This window comes from Lagopus muta, chromosome Z (assembly GCF_023343835.1).
Source record: "Lagopus muta isolate bLagMut1 chromosome Z, bLagMut1 primary, whole genome shotgun sequence".
Lineage (NCBI taxonomy): Eukaryota > Metazoa > Chordata > Aves > Galliformes > Phasianidae > Lagopus > Lagopus muta.
The window spans coordinates 56,766,731-56,790,317 of record NC_064472.1 but is presented as its reverse complement, the minus strand read 5'-3'; the positions used below and the strand labels follow the sequence as shown (position 1 = coordinate 56,790,317).

General features: G+C 40.4%; 1 long non-coding RNA gene across 3 annotated transcripts; it reads right to left on the bottom strand.

The window, feature by feature from the left end:
* Positions 1–5,789: 5,789 nt before the first annotated feature.
* LOC125686936 (uncharacterized) lies at positions 5,790–12,123 on the bottom strand. Of its 3 annotated transcripts, XR_007373949.1 has the most exons (5): positions 11,934–12,086; positions 11,300–11,384; positions 10,676–10,949; positions 7,436–7,480; positions 5,790–7,318 (listed from the first exon to the last, which is right to left on the bottom strand). It is a non-coding gene; the product is annotated as an uncharacterized LOC125686936 (long non-coding RNA). The 3 variants fall into 3 exon arrangements; XR_007373948.1 differs by having other exon boundaries at positions 5,790–7,480; positions 12,024–12,123; XR_007373947.1 differs by having other exon boundaries at positions 5,790–7,480.
* Between the last annotated feature and the right edge of the window lie 11,464 nt (positions 12,124–23,587).

Genomic DNA, 23,587 nt, shown 5'->3' with positions numbered 1-23,587 from the left:
GCCTGGCAGCAAAGAATGGGAGAGAGGAAAACAGTAATTTCACCTAGGTGATGAAGTAAAATAGAAGAAAATCCCAAGTCTGGTCTTTGTGAGTTTTGCTGTGGGTGAGGAAGCATTTGAAGCCTATCAAAACTAACAGTACAGCAGTTAGAATGCAAAATGCTGGACATTTTCAAAATATTTAGGACACACTGTAACCCTAGAATGAGCATGGTATTTGAGCAGGACCAATTTTGTCCTCATCATGTTGGAACAAATGGGATTGACAAGTGTGCAGCCAAACTGAGATGAAATGAGCAGTAGCAAGAGTCTGAGATTACTGAAAATGATATGCTTAGAGACAAAATTGTGTTCCATGTGACTGACAAAAGGCTGGGAGAGAGGTTATTAGGGAAAGGGATCTGTGCTTGCAAAAAAGCTATAGACATATGGCAGGATGATAAAAGCGATAATGTCTGGGCAAGGTATTGAGAAGTCTGAACAAAGTGTCAGGCAAAGTAGCATAGAAAGTAGCAGATCTAGAGCTCAGCCACAGGAGAGCATGAACAAGACATGGAAATCAGCAATAGGGAGAAGAATATTTTGCACTCCTGGAAGTGTCCCTGCGTGGACGCCACCACTGTGCCAAAAAATCACAGGGACCCAACATCTGTGTCAAGGCCACAAGTGCCAAAAGTGGAGGTGAGATGTGGTAGGCATACTTTTCAAAACTAGAAGCTTTTTCTGGTGCTGGGGTTGACAGTGATCTCTGCTTTTGTAAAAAGAACCAACAAGATAACAAATGAGGATCTGTTGCCAGTTCATCCTGAAATGAGGAAACAGAGACACCCATACCACCAATTCTGAAAGTCATTGCCCAAAATCACATATGCACAATAATAATAATAAAATGGACTGTACCGTGTACCAAACTGCAATCACAGGGAAAGGAAAAGGCATCAACATGAGACCAGAGGGAACAAAAATTGTATCTGTAACGCACCAGAATAACTGAAGAATCCGTGTAGGATCATCACTGTTTTATGAACCCTGCATGTTGTACAAATATCCATATGTAACTCCCCTAGAAGCTGGTAGAGCTAGGACACAGGGTACACAGCTGCTGGGATATCAGGTGCCAAGATTGCTCTTCCAGTCCTTTGGCAATGACTCCTATTTGCACTTCTTTTATTCTCACATAGATAGAATTAGCCCTCTTTGGGAGCTAATGTGTGATGGCTGTGACAGCTGGTGGTGACAAATCCCCCTCAGGAGCCACAAGACCATCCTTTACAATGCTACAAAGGCACAGAAGACCAAATTCAGAAAGAGAGAATGAAAACCTCCAAGAGACATCAAGCCCATGAAAATATGGGTGGCACAATGCCTGGCACCCACCAAAGGCAATGCAATTTCTCTTGGGATAAGCAATGCTGAGCCACACCCTGGAGTCTGGCTTTTCTTCTCTGGTTAAAATCAATATCCTTCGAATTAGCAGGTTCCTCTGAGCAGTTAGGATGTTACAGGAAAGATACAGGAGCCTGTCAGTTGTTGACTACAAAATTCTGCATGTGCAGAGGCAGGGCTCTTGCTGCAGCAGGGCAGTGCAAGTGTGTGGCCCATGGCTTCTGTCAGCCTTCAGGCAAGAGTCATGGCCTGCACTGCTCTGCTCCAGCTTGTTGATAGGTGCACTGGAACAGGCCAACCCAAGCCTTGTCTTGTGCCCAAGTCAGGTTTTTAGGTGATGCAGGAAGGGGAAGCTCTTGAATCCGTTCTCCAAGCCCTACCAGATGTCCTTCCACTCCTTTCGGTGTGCCCACTTCAGAGCCTAGACTCTCTGTTAATTCTTATCCTTTTGCACTGCAGCCAATTAGTAGCCTGAAATGGAAACCAGCTGTGGAAACAAGGCTCTGGTAGCAAAGCACCAAGCCTACATCTGCAAACACACAAGTACATAAGCCTGAGAATCAGGTGTATTTTCAAAGCTACATCATTTCTAATGAATGAATTTTCACAGGGTTAAAGCATAATCAGTCCTAAACCTTCCTTAGGCAAGCAGTGGGTACTTACTTTCACACGTATGCCTCAGAACAGAATTTTTGTTTCAGGGAGGATTTTTCCATTCTTATTACTAATTGTTCCTAATTTACATCCGATGCTTGCACCCCAGATTTGTTGGATTTTTCTGCCACATCTGTACCATGCACAAAAGTGGTACAGAAAGCTACAGTCTGAACTGTGTCCGATGAGTGTTATTTAGATGCATTTAAGATTTTGTATATCTGGCTCAGCAATACAATTTAGCCTGGAGAGTGCTATGTTTAGCAAATCTACCTCACATTGTTATTAAGGAGCAAAATTAAATCTAAAATGGAGGCCTCAACACCCTGCTTTTATATATAGTTACCACAATATTTTCAAAAGAGCTGTTCACAATAAAACTGGTACCAGGCAATGAGGAATTCTTTGTAGAACACAAGATCAAATGACAGCCATCTAGTTTAACCCCCACCACAACACTACAGCAGCTTTCCCAACCAGCATCCCCACTGTCAGCCTGCAGCACACAGCATCTCTTGGAAGCTGGAAGCTCAAGCTGAGAAAAAAGGCATTCTTCCACCACAAAAGCATGTGAAGATGGAGAATCCCTGTGAGCTGCTGGTCTACTTCCCCAGGCAGGAAGGCAGAGAACATCAGAGAACAGGCTGCCTCTGAGAGGCTTTAGCTCTGCCTTCAGGGAGCCCTTTGGCTCCATTCTCTCTACAGGGACCTTTCTCAGCTTGGTGGCACCACCCTGGATGTCTCAGTGAGGAACTTCCATGGTGATGGCTGTGCTCTGCCAGTCAGCTAGGGCCAGATCTTGCTCTAGGTCTGGATAGTCTCACAGGTCCTTCTGGGGCTCAGCAGATCCTGGGTGAAATGGATGTGTAAGTCATGTCTGAGATGGGCACCCACAGCCTAGCTCATTTGAGATCAGCAGGTTCCTTCAGAAAGCCAGGGCGGACAGGCAGAATTCTGTTGATGTAAGTATGCAGCATAAGTGTGAAAATAAAGTTTATCTGCTTTTGTAGTTGAACCGTCCTTGAGGTACCTTTCACAAAAAAATAATGATCTTCACTTCCTACCAGTCCTTTATTGGCAGTTGACCTGTCATGAAATTAATTTTCTTCCTTTGTTTTATGTCACAGTGTCCCTTGTGGTAGTCACAAGTAAATTATGCGATTTCATCAGCATTGGAAATACGCCTTTCTTGCACATGTATTCAGCAAAGAGGTAAAAGTGATAATATAGTCTCTTTAATATGACCTTGGCTTCCTATAAACTTTTATGTCTCTATTTTCTGTATTGTTATAGAAAAACAAACCTTTTTTTATTGATACATCTATTGATACACATTTAGCAAGCATTGATCGATATCTGGCATCTTGAAAAAATCCATTCTCAAAAGCTTTTAGCCTCTGAACTTGTCTCTTGTTTGCCAGTTTGTATAATCAATATATATTTTTGCTAGGAAACGAAAAGTATTGACTTGCCCGCAAGTGTATGAAGTAACTCAAATAATTACTATTAAATATTATTTAGTAATTGTAGTAGGAACCTTTCTGCTGCAAAGCAACCTATGTCAAAGTTTGGCAAGATGAATTAGAAAAGGAAAAGAAATCAAAGATAAAGAGTTTGTGTAATATTGTGTAACTCATTTTATTCCTGCCAGAATACTAGCATATGCCTCACACAATAAGGGTAATTCCAAAAAGCCAGAAATCAAAACAGCAGAGTCTGATTCCCCAGAATTGATGCTAAGCACAGAAAAAAGCAGAGAAAATTAGAACCACGAAAAGTGCAGATATATTTCAGAGAAGCTGCTACATTGAAAATTTAAGAATAAAAATGTTCCTTTGAGGGCTGTACCCCGCATCTACACTGAGAAGAACTTAAGCCTATATATAACAGCATCTCCTGGGAAGTTTCACAATAACTGTAAATTCTCTTCTGTAAATCTAATGGGTTGACTGCCATGAATTTGCCGCAAACTCCAGAGATACTGTGCTGCTTTGCAATGTACCTAGAACATCCCTCATATAAACACAAGACCAAAGGACCAGCCCTGCACCAGGTTTGCTCATGGCTGGAAGATGCTGTGGAATCAGCAGCTGAGGATGCTGCTCACGTCTTAGCACACAATGTTTGCCATCCTGCATACTGACCTGCCATGAGAGTGGGATGGTGCTGAATGATGCCGCCCTGACACACTGCCTGCAGCCAGGAAGTCAGCCCTGTATCTACCTGTGTGACCTGCAAAGAAAGTTTGGTCTAACATGGGCTGAAGTGAAGGCCTGGGATGACAAACACACTCCACTCAGCTCACTATGTTTTGCTTATCTCCCTCTCTGAGACAAACAGAAATCTACCATCCCATGAGCAGGAGATTAAATTAAAAACTGTCATGCACTGCTGTTTCATCTTATGATGCTTGTGTTTGCCCATTCCAGACAGGCTCCTTTCCAATTAGTAAAGGCCTCACCAAGCAGAAGCTTGCTGAGCTTGGGCCCTGGCTTCCTCTGGGCTCCCACTCTGTGCTCTGGCCCATGGCACTGCCCTTATACTGCCCTGGCACCATGTAGCTCCCTGCCAAGGGAGCAAAAGCACTCTGCAGTGCTGTCAGCAACCTGGTCATGGATTTGCAATAACCTATTCAGCCTTTTTTGTAATTATTTGCCTGACAACTGGAGCTGAAGGATTCTCTTTGTTAAGGGAAGGGGAAAGGAAGACAAAAAGAATGAAAGAGAGAAAGAAAGAAAAAAAGAAAAAAATACACCCCAGCACAACAGGGTGATATTCTAATGATATGAAATGGATGTGTCAAAAAATAGAATACACCCACTGAAAATGAATATCTTTTAAAGAAACAAATGTTCTCAGCAGAAGATGAAAAGCTGCATGGAGTAACACACGGGAAGGCCAATAAATGAGTAATGGTTCCAGGGAAGGCAACCACTCCAGTATGAAGAGCATCTTCAGTACCCTGTGCTGCAGTCACACTGCTCTTCAGCACAGAGCACATGAATTATGAACACTTGGATTTGCTCTGGGCATTGCACTGATCATCGGAAACCACGTCATTGTAGCCAGGTGAAAGCACCTGGTCATACAGACTCAGTATCACTTCTGTAGATATCTTCCACACCCAGATAACCAAAATACCTCACAAAATTAGACAAATGACTGAGATTCAGCTAGCAAAATTTAGTTCTGTGCCTCAGAAAGCATAAGATAATTTCTGATGTAGATACCAACATGTTGGAAGACCATAAACCACACCAGTAGAACTGCACATGGAAAGAAGCCAAAAAAAGTTTTAGGACTTACCACAGACAAAATTACATATAAGCCCTCAGAGCAGTGTGATATTAAACCAGTAATTGAGTCTCCAGTTATGTGAAAGAGTGAGGTCATCTTAGCTCTCAGTACAGGTCTGATGAGTTCAATATCAGAATCCTGTAAATTGTTCACATGCCTATACTTTCAAAGGGATGTTAAAAATATATTAGTCTATACTTTTAAAGGGGTGCTAAAAATAAATTGAAGACACTGTCATAAGACAAGAAACTGAAGTTTGAAGGCAGCCTTACTGTGTAAGAGATTCAAGGAGCTTGAGCTATTTATCACAACAAATAAAATAAAAGCTAAAAGATAGATTGTCTTGATTACAGAGTATAAGCAGATTGACACAGAAAATCACAAGTTTTTAAAGGTATTTTTAATATGGATAGGAAAGACATACATAGACTCACTGGCTGGGAGTCAATGTCAGACAAATTAAAAACAGAGATCAATTTGTAATAGCAAGGATGATTAACCATTAGGACAAGACATTCCTGAAAGTAGTAGGTTCCTATTTCTGCCTTCTAAAGGTATTTTTCAGTGGAGGGGGGGGGAAAGGGGGAGGGTGTGGAATGCTTGTTCCACAAGGTTATGGTTCTAATACACAGTAACAGATGAAAGCATATCATCTCTTCTTGCAGCAGATTGCGCTGGATGTTTCATCTGGCCTTCGTCTCTGGAATGAATTGTAAAATACCTGATCTTATTGTGATAGTAAACGGAGTTTTGAAAGCAAGGAACAGACTTGCAAGATAAGTTTTATCTCAAAATGAACTTAAAGGCCACTAACAAAAATCCTGCACATTAAAAACAGATGTCCAAATTCAAAATAAATCTTTTCTTATTATTAATATTCCTGAAGAAATACAATTGGATCAAGTTGTATATCTTGTTGGAAGACAATGTCAGGTGGAGTGGATGTTGTTTCTCAGGCCTTCAATCTCCAGTAATCTGCTGTGCCAGGAGCATTATTCTTTGCATTTGTCTGAAGAGCAGAGTAATTGCAGCCGAAAATGTGTGTTTTCCAGATAGAATCAACAAATGTCAGTGTACAGAACCTTCTGAAAAGTGACACAGGAAGTCTTCTCTATTTATAGATGTGTAGAGGACTAATGTTTCTACCAGCTACCCATTAGACATAAAACAATTTTTATAAAGACTGGTAAGAAATTAAGTCAAAGTGGTTCGGTTTTGGTGTTTTTTTTCATCTAAACAAAGACTGTCTCTGACTGCCTCTGAAAACACTGTGCACTACATTTTATTCCCAAAATTATCCAGCTTAAAGTTCACATTAGCCAAGTGACTATTTCCGAAATTCAAGCTGTTCTTCTGTCAAGAAGCAAGACAAGCAGTTATACCAGGCACAGGAAGAGGTTTTTAATTGCAGCAAACACTGATCATATAAGCAGGTGATTTGCTTAGCCTTCAAAAATCACCCACAGTCTCAATACTGAGCAGCTTACCCCCTAGCTATTCTAGATTCTAGAAAAAACATATGGCTGGGGGAAATCCCTGAAGTATTTAGATTGACTGGCCTCACCAACTGCACATGTATGTTAAGTATGCACAAAAGGCAATTACACCCATTCTCACATCATACCAACAGTGACCCCAAACTGCACTCATAGGGCAGGATCTGACTGCACAGAAATCAGCCCTTGTTCCTTGCAACATTTATTACTAGCCACATTACACCACTGATGTTTTCTGGTTTGCAATGCGTGGTGTCTTGGGTTCGGTGAGCCCCCACCACAGCCTTCAGATTTGCTTGTAGCGTTCCGGGTTTAGCACACCACATCTGTGCAAGAGTTATGGTATCTTCTCTGACACTCTGAGACTTGCTGTAACTGACCACCTGAGCACAAAATTGGGAGGAAACTTGTTCCTGAGTGCTGCCGCTTGGTTAGTCTGACTGGGCAACAGTAACTTCATTTCTGGTAATCCAGTGCTCATGTTTCTGTGGAAACAGGAACCAGCAGATAGCACTCTCCTAGCACTGGTTTGCTCCAGTCTCCATGGAAACAGTTGTTGTATGGGTGAAAAAAAGGGTAATGACTGCACAGTAATGACTTACTGGAAGCTTCTCTCTGCCTTAATTTTACTTTTGTGGTCCATATCACTATAAAAAGAAAAAGAAAAAGAAAAAAAAAAAAAAGAAGTCACATATGATAATGTCTTTCAGATCCATTCCATTATGAAGATCAGGGTCAGAAATCATGGACTTTATCTCCCAAGCTCAGGCAGTTCAGCTCCAGAATCCTGAGGGAAATCTGAGACACTACGGATGGTTTTGCATTGTGCAAAAGAAGGTGGGTCAAAAATGCACCCAGGCACAGGCTTGTTACCTCTCAACACAACCCATCCCAGGGTCCCAGGCTACAAGACCATGAAAAGCAGCTTCCACTGGGAGACTGACAGCTACCTGCATGCCTGTTGAAACAGCCCTGTTGCAGCAGGTGCTGTGGCAGATGGAGGTGTCCCACATTGCAACATCAAGGCACACATATCACTTTATCATTCTCTGCAGCCTTGCAAGGTTTCTCCCCAGAGAAAACCACCTTTTTTGCTCTCTTTTGATTCTTCATCTCTTAGAGAAATGCAGCAGTCCCACATTTCTCCCACTCAACAAGTCCCACACAACTGTCTCACTTTCTGTGACATGACCGCTAGTGCAACACCATCACTGCAAGACAATTGAGATCCATACCATGAAAATCAGCTGAAGACCTTCCCACAATCCACATGTGACTTCAGCTTTTCATTTATTTCTGCCTTTTCTTATGAGCATTTTCACTGTGACCTTCATTTGCCATTGCTCATCCCCTTTTCTTTGCTCGCTGTCACTAGCACTTCTGCCCACATATATTTTTGCAAGTTAAGCCACACAGACACCTTTCTTTTCTCAGCAACTACCATTGAGGATTTCTGGTTATTGTTTCTCCTCAGCTTGCCTTCTGCAGACATCCTCACCTCCTACTTCCTTCTGGCAAAAAAGATCAGAGATATCCCATCAAGTAGCACACAATGCAGAGCATTACTCCATGCTTTACCTCACTGAACAAATGGATGATTGCAACCATGTCCTTTGAGATGTCAATGCCCATCAAGTTACCATCTTTGTGGATACATTACCACTGCATTATCTTTTATTCAAAACATCCTTGTGTAAAAAGGTTTGGAAATGGTGCTGTTGACTATATACGGGATCAGACAGTCAGGACAAGATGCAGTGAAACAGACAAGACTGGCAGGTTGGTGAGATGTCTGTAGCCTGGCAGACATGAGATCTTGTACCCATGTAAGCAAAGCAGTACACAGAGCCTGATTAAACCCTGAAAAGTTGAGTATGATTTATGCCCTTAATTCTTCACCACGATCTGTGAAGGTCTTCCCAGGGAACATGGTGTCTAAAGTGCACCCCTCTACACCAGCTTTCCTCTTGCTTTCCAGGCAGCAGAGTAGGAATAGTTCTGACACGATTGGTGCAGCTGCAGGTAGGACATTGGTATTAGGCCTGCTGCTAGCCTTAGTGTCTATTTCAGACTTCAGAATGCTCCTTTGCCAACACTTGCCACAGTCATTTGGTGAGACATTCCCTTGTGTTGGTGCACACCCTTGCCTCTTCAGTGCAAAGCCTTTCTGTGATCAAATTGACTATCTGAGAGTACTCAGGTATCTGTTTCTTGTCCCCTCAACAATCACATGAAAAAGGCTTCTTCTCTGCATGCAATCAAGATAAATAATAATCACCTGGCTATAAGTAAATGCAGGAAATAACTGAGCCATTTACACAGGAAGCTCAAAATGCCTTTTGCACAAGCTAGCAAAATGAAAGGTCCTGGCATTCATACTACTTTCTAATTGTCCTGTGACTGCAAGAGAATCAGATCTAGCTCTTTTTAAATTGAATTCAGGGGATTCAAGGTGGGAAGCTATCATTCAGTGGTTGTGAAACTCTGGTAATTGTCCATGTTATTGTTATTATCATTATACTAGCTACAGCCTCAATTCTAAATAGTGTCACATACTCTTACCTCTTCCTTACCCAAGACTTTAGCACTGTATGCACAAAGTGGCTTCTTCACAAGAGAAATCACAATCTAATTAGAAATACTGGGACAAAAATGAGAAAATACTGGTGCTAAACATTTTCTAAGGGATAAAATATAAGCAAATGCAATAATCAAATCAATGTCAGAAGTATAATCTTTCAGGGGAAATCTGTATTTTTTCTCTGGTTAAAAACCTGTTCTTGTACTTCTAGAAAGGAAAGGCAGGGCAGAGGGGGTCAAAAGTAGCTTTAAATAAACAATCATAATTAAATGCTGAAATATTGATTTTCTTTCCTTTTGGCAGACCACATGGAACACCTGTCTCACTCTGTCTACCATCAAAGCAAACCAGAAAAATTCCAAGTCCGATAGATGAATAGACACAAATCCAGGAACTGCCAACAGCCCCATGAACATAAAAACGATGACCCTTGAAATACATCACAGGCCTTTCAGGTGGTTCAACTGAATCTTTCTGCGACTATCTCTATTGCTTCAGGCAAAACAACTGTCCCTTCTTTTCCAGGAGACACGCATAGTTACAAAGAACCCATCCAAGAAAATATTTATTTTGCCACTCAGTATTATTATTGTTAAAACATCCAGTCCACTTCAGCAAAAGGAATCCTGCAATATCCAAATCAACCTTAATGTAAAATCAAAATCAAATTAGGTCAAAACATAATAAATGCTTTTACTGAACAGCTAGGAAAGATGAAATGAGAGTGTTAACAAGAACAACAAAAAGGTGAGTACTCAGGCTCCAAGGCACCATGAGCAATTGCCCAGGCAAAGAATGTTGTTTCTATAACACAAACGTATCAGAGATATCGAGAACTTCAAAAATCCCATTAAGTAGCCTCCAGGTTAGCTGTTATATCTGCCACTGCAAAAGAGTTAAAAGTTGATTGGGAAGAGAGATCTGCAGGGAGGTAATCTCTAGAGGGTAGTAACTCTACACGTTGATGAAATTTCCATTTAATGTAAATTCCTTGTACAAATGACAAGTGAACTGTGACAGTAGCAAGGTTTAAACATCATATGGAAATTTATCTCCAAATCACATGTCACTTCAGAGGTTTGGCAAGTCAATGCGCACTCAAAAGAAAAATCTATGAAAACACAATCTGCATAACACTGGCAATGTCAGAGCTTCACTTTCTCCTTCATCCTGACTGAGCAAAGATAATGGAAGTTGCTCTAGTGGAAGATTCATATGACCCTTGATCTTTCCTGCGTGAGAGTCTATGTTCAAATCTCACCTTTCTGGTCTGGCTGTTTATCTCAGAAGATCTTGGATGCATTGAGGAGTAGGATGAGCCGCACGAGTACCTAGATGAGTGCTGCTTTATTTGCTTTCATGGAGCCTGCAGGGTGATTTTACTGGCGACCACTCAACAAGAAGAAGAATAATGCCTGTTTCATCCCCCCCCCCTGGTGGGAGACAGCCGATCCTCTCAAAAATATAGGAGGAAACATAGGCTACCCTGTGGGAGCACACAAAGTGCTGTGATCCAGACATGGGATGATGTCTGCCTGTAAGACAAAGAAAGAAATATTCATAAATCCCTTCCCTACAAGAATCCAGAAACATTTCTTTCACCAAAGTCACTTTTGTCACAACCTTGCTATTGCCAACTCCCGGAGCCATAGTCACCAGGTGAAAAGATGCTGTGAAATCATTCTTTTCACTGTAGAATTGGAAGTGGAAAGAAGAAAAGACAAATCACAGTCCTCAGGTTCTCAACCTACCTTCTGAACTGTCCATGCCTCTGCCAATGTGTGTAATAATTCTTTTAGCTGCAAAATCAGCTGCAAATGCTCATGCAAGTAGCTGCAACTCTACATGACTGGTTGGACATGGAATTTTCTTCCCTTCCACCTACCTTACTGTGCAGGAGGAGAAAGAAACCTTCTTCTGCTGTTGCCATTTCTTCCCCATTTACACCACAGCTTCAAATTTCCCTCCATCTGAAAAGGAAGAAAATTAACAACAGTCACCAGTGTAAGAAATATCTGTCCTTATATGTTATCTAATCATTTTTTCTGCCAAGACTTCTGTGAGCTGTGCAGTTCTTTGCATGTAAGATTAGAGCAATGTTTTTACAACAGGTGCCACTTTTCTACCTGTTGGAAGCACATTAATCTGAACAGAGGGCAAGAATTATAATTATAGCCTGTGGGTAATTTTAATCTTTTATTTCTATGCTTTGAAAGTACAAAATTTCTGTTTATCTGAACATTAAAATGATTGCTTCAAATTTGTGAATTACAATTTTCCAAACAGAACAAAGGACTTCATATTGCTCCTTGACATTCTCCTCCCATTGCTGTGAGAGCCACCAAGCATCCTGCCTTGCCTGGGTTCCCACACAGCTCCTGAGGAAGGCATGCTCTATTGCAGTGTCCCCAGGAGTGCTTCCTAGCAAAACTATGCTCCTTTCTGGAAATCTGGGCAACTGGAGGAGTTTACACATCGCTCTTCAGATCATAGTTAGCTTATAAGGATGTGAATACTACCTCTCAGTCCTGCCTCTCTGAGCAGGATTGTCTGAGCACACCTGGTCCACAGCTAGCCTTACTACACCCAGTCCTACTTCCAAATCCAACCTTTTTTCTCTTTCTTCTGGGCCTCCAAAACATGTCTCTTCACTGCAGCATTACTTGCACTCCCTCACTTTTCTACTGTCTCCACAGCACCTTATGCTCCCCAGGCTTGCAGCTGTTGCCTTTTTGCCTGTGGGTATCTTTTCCACACAGCTGAAAATAGATGCTTCCTTCAGGGTAAAAGAGAAGAGCAGCCGTGTGGCTGGGCTCTTTCTAGCTCAGACTATGGAAAATGCCAGATTTTGAATGAGGAAAAGATTGGTAAGGTAGCAGCCTTTCATCCTATTCTTCCAGAGGAACCTTAGAAAACACATCCAAATCACAGAGGTTGATATGAAACTATTCAGATTACAGGGAATGTAACAGGACTGAGTTTTTGCAGCACAGTGAAAAACTACATGGAGAAACCTGAGGCAGAAAACAATGGGCACATCTTATTTGATGCTTCACATTTGCCAACCCATTCTGCTTCTTGGCTAGATTGGTTATCCTCAAATAGATTCATGTACTAACACATCTGCAGAACATGTCTGGACCAGAGATGAAGTTGATGCCTCCACACTGCACAGCGTAGGCAAAACCCAACTGCTTTCAGCAGAGTCTAAAAGTAGAGAAAAATTTCCCAAAATAAAGTTTATAGAAGAAAATCTTAGCTTGATAAAGACTTTCATGAAGCAGCATACACTTCCTACTTATGCAGTGATCTGTTAATTAGAGGGAAGATGGAGTGTGTAAAAGATGTAATATGTAATCTTTGTTAAACTGACACCAAATATCCTTCATGTAATCTCTGCATTCCTGCAGGTTCTTCACAAACATATGTACTTTAGTTGACTGCACACGAGTGTGAGGAGACTATTGGTTCTCATCTACTTTTAGCCTCAACCCATGAAAAGGAAAAAGATTCATTAAGGGCATCACTGAGTCAGTAAGACTGACATGCTTTGTGTAACTTAGAAACACAGCAGAAACAAAACCTCAGCAGGGACCCACAAGTGAAGAGGATGGATGGTGGTATAGTCAACCCGAGTCAGCATGACAGACAGTAATTCTAAGGTCCTCATTGTGCTGAGTACAAGCTGGTTACCTCTGAGATGCTTTTTCTTGACAAAATTCTTGTTTACATGAACAGCTGATTCCATTAGCATGAGCAGCAGTTAGCACAGTTCATACTTGACATCCTGCCTAGCTGCATTATTGCCATTTAGCACCCAGACACCCAACTGTAAAGCACCTCAACCCCTATCTCGAGAGAAAACAGTAGGAAAAGGCCTAACAAGTCTTCTTTCCCTACAGCATGTTGGGAAGGTTGTTGCCCTGCTGGGAAGCAACAGCTGAAGTGTTTTTTAGCATTCCTCACACTGTAGGAGATACAGCTGCATTACTTGGTTGGACTGAGTCCTTCTCCAACATCAAGGCTCCTGTGCCTGAATTTCTTGTACTGTATCATTACTTATTACCTGGCACTTGTTTCTAAACTACATTTGAGTGCTTCTCAGATTACAGACTGCTCTGTTTCACCACCCTCTTTTGTAAAATATCTTGCTGTTTTCCTATGGGCAGCATCTTTTTCAAATGCTGTTTGCAATACACAAACAAATTGTTTGGAAAATGAGTTCTGATTTGGATATTACAGCAGAAATGCACAGGAGAGCTCTTTTCTTTCTCTAACTTCTTCCAAGTTGAGATGCAGAGGAGATTTTGCTGTAGGAGAAATTTCAGAGAAAGCTTTTCCACGCCTGATTGAACCATGCTTCTCACCCGGCACGCTCCTTTTTTCGTTGATGGCTGGCATATTTTTTGAAAGGCAGGACTGAATGTACTGATATTACCAAGCCATTCAAAACACTACAGAATTTTTGCACCTCTATTTCTGGCTCAGGGTTATGACTGTGAGATATTTTTCAGGGTTTTATTCCTTATAAAACAGTGCTGTCTCTCACTGGATTCTGTCACTTTAAATTACTCAGGAAGACTACAAAATGTATCTTTTCTTTCCTCAAAGAAATCGCTAAAAATCACTTAGTTCAGGTTTAAAATAAGCTATCTCTTGCTCACCCTCCTCCTACAGCCAGCAGAAGAAAATCCAAACATCTTTTTAAACCAACATATCTCTGAACCCCAGGGCCTTACACTTGCAAATGGTCAGCAATATCTTCATGATTCAGCCGGCATCAGGGATCCAGTGAGCTCCACCTGAGCTGCCTCTGCATGCATTTGTTCTCAGCCAGTCAGGGAAGACATCCTGGAGAGCTTCTGGTGCTCAGCAAGCATTCACGAGTGGGACAGATGGCTCAGGATAAGTGGCCTTCCAGAAAAAGGGTAGTGAGATGGTCTTCTGTTCTGCTCTCCAGATAAACCAATCATGCATTCCACATAAAATATCTAATTTAAGCTTGTCCCTTGCTGTTGGTGGAGTGATCAGGACTTACCTTGTGTAGATCCGCTTGACCCTATGTCTGACTGCAGCTGTACCCTGCTGCCTCTTGCTGCAGGCATGCAGCCATGCAATAGGTAGCTGCTGCATGGTGGTACTCCCACACTATTACACAACTAGATAGTTCTGGCCTGGTCACCTCTTCTGCTTTCTACAATTGTACAGTCTTTACAGTTCTCAAAAAGCCATGGCCTAGCCTGGACTATTCACTTGCTTTTAAGCTTCTTTTAAGATGTTACTGCCATGCTTTCCTTATCCTATTCCTTTCACTTGCCCTTGAATTACCACTGTCTGCTTTCACTGCTAGCATGTGTAGCTATCATTGCATTTTCCAGTGAGTTCACATTCCAATTACATTGGGCTCAACATATCCCACAGTCTCCACATCCAGAAACCTTTGAGTCTCCAAGTACACTGCTGAAATCTCTCTCTCAAAATGCAAACATAATCTGAGATGTTTTATTTAGATAATGTCCTGAACAGGTCATCAGCTTTTATATGAGGATAGTAGATAAGAACTAATACATCTCAAAAGTTATTAACAGAAAGATTGTGCAACCATCACCTTACATGTATACCTGGATCGCAGAATGAAAATTAAAATTTGTACTGCACTGCAATAACAGACCATCTCAAGCATTATCCAAAAAATTGTTAGTGAAACACTGTCCTTACTTCCTCACTATTCTTTTCTTGTTTTTTTTCCAATATGCCTCTAGTCCCCCATATAATTTTATTACCTGTAACTTGTAAGATAGAAGAGAAGATAGAGATGGAGTTAAGTAGGCTAAACGTGCAGAAAGAAGGAAGCAGAAGCACAACACCTAAATAAGCCATGCCGTGAAAGGAAGATATGTGTAACTGAAATATGATGAGCAGGGATTTGATGCCATGAATGGCATAAACTGCAGATGGTGGGGTGGGGAGATGACTAACAATTGGGTAGGTTTGGGTAGGTGGATCCTAGAGTAGCTGACAGTAGAGGTGAACAAGGAATTTAGTAGGAGATGCTGAGAAGAAAGACTGAATTTTGAAATATGATAGAGGAAGAATTAAAAATACTTAGGAAAAAAGGTATATCTTTATATCAGGAATAAGGACAAGTAACCACTCAAAACTCCTGCTTTTCTACTGATAGGATCTCTGCACTCACACTTTGCTGTCTATAGATCTCACCAAACTGGTCAAGCTGTATCTCCGAATATGTCTTGACTACAGAAGCGATTGGATTGGTTTTTGTGAAAGTATGGTCTCAGCCAGGCTGGAATTTACTCTTTTCTTTTATTCGCTCTTTTGCTTGATTCATAATTCATAAAGGAATGTCTTCTTCCCATCTGCTTTCTACCCATTACATGACTTCTTTTATTCTTTTGTTACAGCTTAAAATAAACTGGGTAAACAGATTTTAAATGGAAACAATAATTGCAGCAAGGAATTTTTGTTTATATAAAAGGTGCCATGACATAGTCCTTAGGAAAAGGTCATATGGCCATCCCTCTATTTCAAAAGTACCATCCAGGACAGCCTTGGGAAGGTTGTGGTATTCAGTAATCTTACATAAGACAGCACCGTGGCAGAACCAGCAACATCTAAATAACCACTAACAGATACTCCTTCACTTTGTTCCTACAGAACAACCAGTGTTCTAGTGTATATCACCTTCTCAGGAGACCCATTTAACGACTGTTTTAATTACAGTGTCTAATAAGGGCAAAAATGTGAAACATTTTTCAGCACCTAACCTATATTAATCTCCCTATAGATTAAATCAACTGCTTTTTGTCCTGCTCTGTTTGGATACAAAGGACAATTGATGATCATCCTCTCCAAAACAAACTTTACACACTTTGGAACATTTACCAAGTCCTGATCAAACACTCTGTTTTCTGTATTAAATCTAAGTCCTTCAATCTTTCTTTCAGAGCTCATGTTTTCTTTTATTATCTTCATCTTTCTCACTGCAGTTTCTCTGTATCTTCTTACATACAGCCTTACCAGTATTAAGCATAGATGGAGAACTGTCTCCTGTCCTTAGACTTTTCTCCTGCTCATAAATTCAAGAATAAAATTTGGCATTTTCAGAACAACATCTTGTAGTGAACTCAGTCTGAGGCCGTGATATCTCATAATCTTTTTCTGCAGCACTTTTATGTGATTTATATTCTTCCAATGTACTTTTACATTTGATTTCTCTTACATTAATGAATTTCATCTTCCTGATTCAAACCACTTTTCCAGTTCATTAAGAACAACTTGACATACACGTGAAAGCAAAAGGAAAAAAAAAAACACCCACAATTCTGGGTAGACTTTCATCATCAAAACAAACGTGTTTTTTCCTAACAAAACATGTCCCTGAATGACAAGTTTCTTATCTAAGTTAAAGAAGCAAAACCAAGAAACAATGGAGATAAGGTTGTTTGTTTTGTTTTGTTCAAAGAAAGAAAAAAAATAAAAATGTTCCCAGTTTCCTTTCTTGTCATATTTTATCTCAAGTAATTGAAGAATCACAGAATAGCTGACCTTGGAAAGGATCACTGAAGGTCACCTGCTCCAACCCGCACTCCAGCAAGGACACCCAGATTAGGCTGTCCAGGCACATGTCCTGGTTCTTTCCGGCTGATCCCAAGGAGGATGCGGCACCACCTTTCTGAGCAAACTGTGGCAGTACTCTGGGACCCGCACAGTAAATAAGTGCTTCCTGCTGTTTAGAGAGAACATCCTATGTTCCTCTTTGTGCTCACTTCCTGTTGTAATGTTACTGGGAACCACTGAAAAACACCTTACTGTCCTCTTTGCACCCTCCTTCAATGTGTATTTGTACACACTTGATCTCGTTCCCCTGGAGCCTCCTCTTCTCCAGCTGAACTGTCCCAGCTCTCTCAGCCTCTCTTCATAAGAGAGGTTCTCTAGTCCCTTCTTCATGCTTGTGGTACTCCTTTGGATCCTGTCCAGCAGCTCCATGTTTTTCTTGTTGTAGAGAGCCTTGATCCAAACACAATACACACTGCTGATATTTAGAGAGTGGGGATTACCTCCCTTCACCTGCTGGCACCACCAAGCCTAATGCAGCCCAAGATTCCGTTAGCCTTCATTATGGCAAGAGTGCACAAAGTTGGCTCACGTTAAAGTGTTCATTCCAAAACTAAATAACATTTTAAAACACCCAATCTAGAGAATAAAAACAAGCATGGAAAAATGTAGAACTAGGTTCTCATTGTTCTCCCATCAGGAAAGCAACAACATTATAAACCAATTAAAACAGGTGCTTACAGTGGAATATGCTGAGCAGCCTTACTTCAACACCATGGTAATCTCCTCTCTCTCAGTAGCTTAAAACATTACCAAATAAAGAGATTTCAAAACAATATTGAGAGGCATACCTCTCCCTAAATTTACACCCTAGATTTACACACATTAGCAAATAAGTAAATAAAGTGCAGCAAATAAAATACAACCAGTATCTATTGAATTTACAGATGTATGGAACATGTTTTCCTTTAGGTATTACTTGCACATATGAAAACCTGAGTCTAAATAAGTGTTTTTTTTTAAATAAACTAATTGGTCTAAGATAAACCTTATGTGGAAAACTTTAGTCCAAATGGATATTTAGCAGATTTCATACGTATAAAAAACAGATTCTCCTCTTCTCTTCTCTTCTCTTCTCTTCTCTTCTCTTCTCTTCTCTTCTCTTCTCTTCTCTTCTCTTCTCTTCTCTTCTCTTCTCTTCTCTTCTCTTCTCTTCTCTTCTCTTCTCTTCTCTTCTCTTCTCTTCTCTTCTCTTCTCTTCTCTCTCTTCTCTTCTCTTCTCTTCTCTTCTCTTCTCTTCTCTTCTCTCTTCTCTTCTCTTCTCTTCTCTTCTCTTCTCTTCTCTTCTCTTCTCTTCTCTTCTCTTCTCTTCTCTTCTCTTCTCTTCTCTTCTCTTCTCTTCTCTTCTCTTCTCTTCTCTTCTCTTCTCTTCTCTTCTCTTCTCTTCTCTTCTTCTCTTCCTCTCCTCTCCTCTTCCCCTCCCACTCCCCTCCTCTCCCCTCCCCTCCCCTCTGCTCTCCTGTTTCATTTGTTCTATTCCATTCTAAATTGGCAGTTAGTAACAACAACAACAACAACAATAATAATAACAATAATAATGTGTTACTGTTTCTATGGAAAGAGAATATATCTGACCACTTGGGGAGGATAGAAAAGACCTTGAAATCACCAGAGAATAAAAGGAAGATAAAGTTCATGTGAGTGTCATATGGAAGTTTGCTGTTGTGACCCTGAGATGCAAACAAGAATGACACTCAGAGGCAATAATTTACCATACAAAGGGGCGTCATTATCTGGACTATAATAATATTCATATGGTTGATTTATGCTAGTGGTGGAGAAGTAGAACCATGTCAGTACTGCCTCTAGGACCACTGTTACCCTATTGTTGGGATAATAAATCCTACTGTGACATTGCAGTGACATTACTGCACCCATGTAGCAGATGAGCTGTAGCATCATGGAGGGAAATAAGGAGAGGAAAAGTGAGGATAGCCACTGCCATTTGGTGTCTGGGGAACTGAAGCCTGCTGGAAGTTTCCTCCATTCTTCTCCTGTGAGCTGATGAAAGAATGAATTTGATTCCCAAGTAGTAAGCTGCAACTAAAACAACAGCAGCAAAGTCCTATGGGTCTCTGAGCACAAGGGACAGTGCACTTCAAAGATCAGCAGCTTTCTCCTTTTGGGAAATATAGGGTGGATCTTCATCTTGTACAAATCAGGCTAGGTTACTGAGGAAAATGGCTTCATTCTCTGTTGGCTGAGAATCTGGCACAATGTTACTTCTAGATCATTAATTTCATTGCATCATTTAATAATAGTTCATTTTTTCTGCTCTACTGCAGTGTCGTGAAATGGTTGTCTTAGCAACAGAAATTGCTCTTCACTAAAGCTCCCTCTCCATAATATTAAAGTCATCAATTGACCACAAGTTGTATCAAATGAAAATTACAGTGGTATTATAGTACAGTGTGTTGAAAGCTTTCTTTCAACCTCTTTTCCAAAATATAATGTTGCTTCTGTTGAGAATTCCAGCATGAATCTCATTCCCTTCTCATATACTCCTTCAATAATTCTAATCAGCCTGACAGACCTTCAGCTGAATCAAAGTTTGCACAACATATAATAGCACAGCAAATAATGTTTAATAGCAAACCTTCATCTCACTTTACCAGGACACCAATATTTCCAATAGAGAGCAACTAAATAGCTTCAATACAAATTAACTTGGACTGTGTTTATACGTCCTGCAGGCTTGTTTTTCTCTGCACGTTTTAAACAAACATTTTGTTGGCAGGAACATAAAAGCAGTGAGCCAGATCTGTGTGAATACTGAAGAATTACACATTTCAGTGTGAATGGCTAGTGTTTGTTCTACATTTCTGATTCAGAATAAAGTGGGATAAAAGCATGTGCTGTTCCATTTGTGATCACTGTATGTTAACCAGAATGTACCTAATCCTTAACATCAATACTTGAAATAAGCACTTTTTAACTCAGAAAAGTGCCCAAAAATATAGCAAGTAATCACAAACAGCAAATCCTAATTAAGAAAATACATATCCATGAAGAATCAAGTGAAAAAAAATAAAATGTGCTGCTAAAAATTACTTGCACAGCTTTCTTTCTTCATCCTTTCCTTTCTGAGAAGGCCTACAACATTTTTCTGTAGCAACATGGCACATTCAGTAAATACCTGTAAAAACTGAAGACAATGAGAAACTCAGATAAATATCAACGGTTTAGAAGGTGTGTGCATTACATCATTTTAGACAATATTTCTGTAATAACAGTACAATTGCACATGCAGATACTGACCAGTCAGTAGTGACTGCTCAGGAAATAAGAGAGGAGCCATGCTTTTATGAAGAAAGTGGTCAACTTGCTTCTTTTTATCTCATTGGAAGCTTGAAACAGCACTGCCCTGTGGCAGTCCAGGGGCTGAGTTAAAATCCTATGTGTATTCAGTGGCTCTTTTCCACATACAGATTTCTCTAGGTTCAGTGGTACTTCTACACTGAATTTGGCTCAGAGAACAAACTGAATGAACATGCATCTGTTGCATAATACTAGGTAGACTTACTTTTAGGAAAAAAAAAAAACCAAACATTTCTACAAAATTTTGTTTAAAACAGAAAAAAGGGTGTCAAGGGAGTACACATTAAGCACAGTTGCAAGCCCAATAAAAAGAGATGTCAAAATGCTATGTGACTGTAGGCTGTCCCAAGGCATACATAAGCGCTCAGGATTTGTTCTCTATCTTGGAAGGATTGGTCTACAATAAGTGATTTTGACCACTGTGGTCAGCTCCTTTTTTCCACCACAGACTTGCTGATGCTGTACGAAGGTCTATTCTAACACCAGGTGTGCCATCACAGGGACACATGAGCTGGTTAGAAGAGAAATACTATATGTCTGAACCTTCAGGAGAAGCCACATACCTGCAGTACAGTGATATGAGCATGCTAGAATTTGAGAAATGTTACTTGTCAAATTCTTGTAGAATCACAAAATAATTTATGTTGGAAGGAACTCCTGGACATCTAACACCATGGTAAAGCATTGAACCTGATCAGACTGCTGGATACTTTGTCCAAACAAGTTCTGTAAAGCTCCATGCATAGATTGGCCACTTGCTTCTCATTCTTGTCTCAGGGGCACAGAGTGCTGAGGTGAACAAGTTTTTTTACAATTCAGCAGCATATGCCCAATGACTCCTGCCTCTTCAGTCTCACTTCTGAGAAAACCTGTCTCTTCCTCCCCTGCCACCCTTCAAGAAATTAGAACTTATCCCTAAATTTTGCTGGATTCAGTACAGTTTCTCAATATTTCCCTTGAACTAAAGAGCCCCAAATTATACACAAAAATCCAAATAAGACTTCAAGCCTACTGGGCAGAGCCGAGTAATTGTTTTCTTCCATTTGGTGACTACATTTTTCCTAATGTAGCCCAATATGTGATTATCCCTAATTGCTGAAAGGGCATCATATTGCTGATTCATGCTCAGCTTGCTGCTCACCACTTGTACCTTTTTACAAAAGTGCTTTCTATACAGTTAGGTTGTGGTTATACCACGCCATGGGCAGGACTTTGCAGTCCTATTTACTGAATTTCTTGAGGTTTTTCCAGCTCATTTCTTCAGATTAGGGAAGTCCATCTTAATGGCAATTCTGCTCTCAAGTGTATGTGTCAGATGTGATCTCATCTTCAATTTGTGGCCACCCATAAAACACAAAAAGTGCACTTCATCCCACCATCCATATCACTGACAAAAATGTTTCCAGCTCTTCTATTCTATTCTATCCCCAGAGGAACATCATTCCATTAAGTCATTAACCAATAGGCTCCAATACAAATGTCTTCCTCTCCTCTCTCTCCACCACAACAGGTAGATAGAAGATGTAAAGACATCAGTAGTGTCATATCACTTCAGGTCAGTGAAAGGAGTCAGTAGATTTCAGTTACATGAAATATGACAAGCCGCTTGCATATAGACAACCAAGGGCTGTTAGTGCCAAGATCTGGCTTTGGCACTGCATTAGCTCACAAAGCAAACATCTCCCCTGAGGTTACACGTACTTACTGCAGTAAGATTCATGCAATCCTGCACACCTATCTATGAATACAATGTGGTCACATATGAGCCATGTGGATAACTATGTTACTTTTCAGTGAGACAAGTGTGGTTTGTGTTTCTGTTGTACAATGAAAAATAAAGGTAAGGCCAACATAAAATATCTGGTATTCTATGGCCATTTTAAGATACTTTAGTGCATATGTTTTCTCTGATGTAATGTTCATCAATCAGCGAACGTGCTTGCTTTGGTGATGGATTTGCTGGAAATGCCCTGTAATGTACCCCTACTTAGTCCCTCAAAGAGGGAAGAAACACTGCAGCATTTTTTCCTAAACTGCTACATACGACAACAGAGTGACAAAGAATTTGTCATTCATGCAACCCCTTAATCTAACTCAAGACACTGTAAAGCCTGTAACCTTAAAACCAAGAAGAGTTCCAGAGGCCATGATAGCCCAAGTATAAATCACTGAAGGTAGGTTTGAGACACACATTGGTCAGGAAACACTACTTTGACAAGTGCTCATGCAAAAAGAGTCTGACAGATTCAAGCAAAAGTCAGAAACCACTCAGTGGATGACAGAAATGAGGGGTTAGAAGTGGATCCTGCTGTGCTTGTGAAACAATTTTTCTGATCTTTTTTTTTTTAACCCGAACTGCCCTGTCCATCAGAATGCAGACAAAAAAAGACGAGAAATCTAGAAATTATCTTAAAGATTCTTTTTACACTACGTTGTTTATTCAAAAAGACAATTTTCGTACAAACACTGTTAAAAACTTTACTTGGCAATCAGTAAAAATCTGCTACTCAGAGATGTTCTAATGACAAATTCCAGCATTCTTTCCAAAAGAAACAGCACAAACACTGAACCCGATCCAAGTCTGCATTATTTCTTCACTCCTTGTCAGAGTTACTGACTGTCTCTGTCCTAAGATAAATGAATAGTAACAAAGCATTTCTGACAAAAGTGTGAAAAGGACAGACATCTCTTCAGATCTAACAGCATTTTAGCCATTCTGCAAATGTAGCATGATAATACAAGATCATGTCTTCCAGGAAAAGATAAAAAAAAAAAAAAAAGTTTAAAAGCAAGCAGGAGCTCCTTGAAATAATCATTGCAACAGCTGTTATGAGAAGTGGAAGATGTGGCTTTATTATCTCGGAGCAAAGCATGGACACTTCACAATAAAGATGGAAAAACAAAACATCTGTTGCTGAAGACAGAACTCCTTGAAAATCACACTGCAGAGGTTAAAACTCCCATTGCAAGTTCAGTTCTGTTTATCTTATCCAAATGAGCTGGAACATTAGTAACTCTTACGAAGCATGTTGCAAACGCAAGCTTCTTAACATTCAGGGCCTCCTCTTGCATGGTGTATCCACATTTGTGGTGTTCACAAAAGAAATAAGTTAAGCATAGGAGGTGTTTGCTGTATCAAAACTCACAGAGTAAAAATGATGATGCTTTCCTCCAGGGATCACTGTACAGTGGCAGCTTACATCAATGGGCTTGTACTGTC